The sequence below is a fragment of the Mesoplodon mirus genome (assembly GCF_964341445.2).
Source record: "Mesoplodon mirus genome assembly, chromosome: 5".
Taxonomy (NCBI): domain Eukaryota; kingdom Metazoa; phylum Chordata; class Mammalia; order Artiodactyla; family Ziphiidae; genus Mesoplodon; species Mesoplodon mirus.
This window is the reverse complement of record NC_138980.1, coordinates 101774861-101779557: the sequence shown is the minus strand read 5'-3', so window position 1 is coordinate 101779557 and position 4697 is coordinate 101774861. Positions and strand designations below refer to the sequence as shown.

Sequence of the window (4697 nt, the reverse complement as noted above, 5' to 3'; positions counted from 1 at the left end):
ACTTTATTTTACTATTCCATTTTTTTAACATATTTATTGGAGTATAATTGCTTTACAATTGTGTGTTAGTTTCTGCTTTATAACAAAGTGAATCAGCTATACATATACATATATCCCCATATCTCCTCCCTCTTGCATCTCCCTCCCATCATTTTAAAACATATTCCAAAAATAACTATTTCAACACTCAGTATCATTATATATAGGTATATGAGAGTGGATACATGTGTATGTATGGCTGAGTCACTTTGCTGTGCACCTGAAACTATCACATTCTTAATCAGCTATACTCCAATATAAGATAAAATGGTTAAAAAATTATTATAGGTATATGAACTTTTTTTTTTTGATGGAGAAATCAGGGCATTTTACTGATTATGGCAACGTACACGACTTCATGCTTAGGTAACGCGGTCGCGATAAGGCCCTAGCCCAGGCCTTATGCTTCTCCTCGGGATCCCTGGGGACAAACTTCTCCTGCAGTTTCTTCCACACGCCTTTATTAATCTCCTTAAGCTCTTCCAAGATATCTGTGGATACGACCAGTTTGTATTCTTTCCAGGGACAGGCCACTGAAGCTTGTGTCTCTGGGGTGAGGGTACTTGTGTTTGTAGTAGTTTGAATGGAGAGGTACTAAGCTCTCGTACATCTGATCACAGGCCTCAGGCTCTGCAATCTGGGTGTTCTCTCCCTCCCAAAAGGTGTGCGCTACCCACTCCCACTGATAAGCACCCAAGTCCCGGCCTCGTTTGGTCTCGTCCACTGGCCATTCCTCACAGAGTTGGAGAAAATTCTGGTAGTGGCTGCCCGCCATTTTGGGGCCTGAACTTTATTTTTTAAAGTGCTTTCAAGTCAATTTATCAATTCCCCAGAGATATAGGACACATTTAATTAACAGATATATTTTATAAATTATGGCACAGAAGAATGTGAAAATACTGAAGAAAGGAGAGACAGAGTCAGAAAGCTGGATTGGAGCAGATGAAAGAACGGATTTTGTTTTGGAACCACCAGGGATCTCCTTCCAGATACCCAGTATCCTTTCGTGGATATCTGGCAGTTCTCAGCCATACTAAAATCTACCATCTTCAGTTACTATTCTTCTCTAGGGTATGACAGTTGATAAAGCTATTAAAAAGTCAGATTTAGAGTGGACCACAACAATGAATTTTAACTCATAATTCTGCTAAAAAGTCTCCAAACCATCCACATTTTTCTTAAATTTGTAGTTATATTATTTCTATATATTAAACCATTCATAATTTGCAGATATAGAGAGTCTATACCAAAAACTCAGCAAAGTTTTTGGGTGAAATAGATTGTAGTGAGCCGTCACGTCAAAGTCAGTTTTACATTTAGATTTAAATTGGCTTGAGAAATAGATATGCCAGTTATTATGGGGAGCGTCAAAAAGTATATGCTAAGGTTTCATTGAACAATATAAACCTTTTCCCCACATACTGAAAAATTTCTGATACATAAAATGATTTTAAGATTGTAAAAATATATGTTTTCACTTGATCAATTTTAAGTACATAGCTTTATGAACATTTTTAAATAGGCATTTAAAAATGAACATTTTTAATTTTCCTCTTAGTATATTTATCAAAATATTTTTATTTTGGCTTTGTTTTAATTAATATTTGCTTCTTAAGTAAATAAAATACCATTTGATGTGTTCACTTTCAAAATGTTGAACAGACAATAATGTTTTTTTTTTAATTAAACAACTTAAAACTCCCTCCTACAACTATATTTATCTTTCATCCATTCTTTCTAAATGATGTGTAATTCTCCTTCCTGTGCATTTATTTCATGTCATCTATCCACTCTCCATGTGACAGACACTTAATCTGAATCCAGTTTACCAGCTGAGCTGATAGTAGGGTGAGGCAAGTGAGGCAGATGGGGCACAACACTTAAGGAGGCACTTACTTTCAGGGTGAGTGTGCTATCCTGTACTCATGTTTTACATGACCTTTAGAGTGAGTGCCTCCTTAAAATCTGCACCCGAGTTGTCTCACTTACTTCAACTTAGTCCTCAACCAAGAACAAACACAATATTTCTTAGTCCACAACCAAGAACAACCCTTTACATGTCCCTTTTTGACTTTATATGAGGATAGATTCGGATTATATACCTGGCAAAAGAACAGATTTATCACAGGGTATGTGTCTACAAACTGACTCACTGGTATTAGATTACTTTCCAAATGTCCACAACAATCTACATTCCATTAGATGTGCGTGAAGGTTCCTATTACATTATTGCGTTCTTAGTATTATTTAGTGCGCTAATGGCTCTAAAGTGATATTCTTGCTTTAATTTACATATTTATGATCACTAATGATTCTATGACTTCCCCTTAGGCATGCTTGGTAGCTTTTGGGTTTTAATTTTTTGAAAATTCCCTCTCATATCTTTCACACTTAATTGTATCAGAATTGCTCTTTACAGAAGAATTTCTCATACTCTAGGTATTGATTCTTGGTTGATTTTAAGTGTCAGAAATATATGCCCCCAATCTATTATCTGTTTATTAACTTGATACATGGTGCCTCTCATTAAAATTTTTCTTGATGTAGTCAGATTTATTAATTTTCTTTCTTTTGGTTTGTACTTTTACATTTTTGTTTAAGAAGTTCTACTACCCTCGATAGTCTTCTAGATTTTCTTCTATTAACTTTATACTTTTACCTTTCAACTTCAGGTCTTTCATCTATCTAGAGGCCACCATCATATGTGGTGTTAGCTAATGTGAATGAATGGATTCTGATCACTCCTATTCTATTTTCTCCCGATGATAGAATTACATATCAAAGAGGCTGTAAGAACTGCCTCTAGAGGAGGACTATACATCTCTACCCCCATTGACTCTGGTGTTGCTCACATGAGTAAAGAAATATGGGCAGATATGAAATGGTGAAATGTCAAGCAGAGATTTTGAAAGGCATCAGGTATTTCCATTGGCTCCTCTTGCCTTCCTGCTATCCACCATGAAAGGAGAACACCCCCAATGACTGCAATGCCTTTCACCTCTGTTTCAGAATGAGAGATACATGGAACAACCCCAAATCCATGCCTGGCTGACCTCAGCCAACCCACAGATCATCTAGTCCATGGGCAAGAAATATGTGTGCTACAATGAAATCTAACTAACAGATACACGAATCCCTTTTTACTTTCCTTCATGTAGACAGCCATTTTTCTGTCAAGATGACATGAAAAAGTGTAATAATTTAAAAGGTTTCCAAAAGATCTAAATAGCTATCTTATATAAAAGGATATAAAACTCCTCTATTCATATTAAAGAACAATTTCCCAGGTGTCAAACTAATCTTGAGCATCTTAAGAGGAAGTGGAGTTTACATTCACTACTAAAGCACACTGCTACATTTTTCTAACAGGAGGGTACTTTGAGGATGTCAAATACGCACACAGTTCTCAACAAAGTGTACAACTAGGGTGTTGAAATCATAACTGTGCAATGTGTACTTTGGAGGTTCATCTAAAAAAACTGAAGTTAGACTCACTGACAAATTTAAATTCTTTAGAGTGACAAATAATCTCTCTAATTATAGGACCTATCTGTGTCTAGTCATTTTTCCTGAATATTGTCCCAAAACTTCCACCAATATAGGTGGCCAAACCGTGATTGATGGCCACAACTTTGACACTTAGAAGTGCTTTATTCACTACTCAGCTTCTTTATTATTTTAGTTATTTACTTTACTCAGTGATTTGGGCTCCCCTATTTATTAGTCTTAGAAACATACACAGGTACTGTTGTAGTCTATTGAGGGAGGTGATATTATAAAATAACTCCACAGACAATTTTTTTCTTTCTTCTCTTCCTTGTATATCTTACTTTTTTCCACCTTTTTTCCCTTATCTTCTAAAACTCTATTTTCTTAGCTATTTAGGTCATAGCTCTGAAAATTAATTACTGCTTATATAAGATATTGCACAGATAAAAAGACACCTAAGTGAAAATGATTCTGTTTCTCTCATCCTAAACCATACCCCACAGGGAGTCAAAAAATTATAATAAGTATCTAATATGTTTTCCATCATATTTGCATAATATATCTTAATTTCATTTTAATAAAGATCATTATCAATGAAGGAAGAATAATTGTATTACATCTCCCAATAGGCCCATAGAATACTATCATAATAATAATGATACATATCATTTAATGGGCAGTATGTGCCAGGATACTATACTAAATGTAGCTGTCATGATCAGGTAAGTTCTGCTGTAGTAACAAACAAGTCCTGGAATATCAGGGGCTTACTACTATAAAAATTTACTTCTCATTTAGGAAAAATTCAATGCAGCTGAAATATGCCTCCATTTCCTGATGGCTGCCTTCCGTGGTTTCTAGGATTGCCAAGGCAGGGCAAGAGAGAGATGCAACAGAGGAAGAAACACACTAACTCATAACTGCCGCAGACTAGAAGTGACACATCAGTTCCTCTTGCAGTCCTACAGTCCCACACAGACTCTGAATTAGGCTTGTGAATGTGGTCATCCTGTCTTCCCAGAAAGTGAAAATAGTCAGTTGAACAATTAGAACTGTGTTCACTAAATGGATAAACTACGTTATCCATTTAAATCCATTCATAGTCCTATGAACCTACTCTCATGACTACTAATTACAAGCAATCTCACACTTTTATTCCAAAATCAGGA

General features: G+C 35.6%; 1 pseudogene across 1 annotated transcript; it reads right to left on the bottom strand.

Annotated features, from left to right (window-relative positions):
• Positions 1 to 375: 375 nt before the first annotated feature.
• Positions 376 to 814, bottom strand: LOC309805390 (ubiquinol-cytochrome c reductase complex assembly factor 2-like; annotated as a pseudogene). The gene has a single exon. The product of its transcript is annotated as a ubiquinol-cytochrome c reductase complex assembly factor 2-like (transcript).
• Positions 815 to 4697: the final 3883 nt, after the last annotated feature.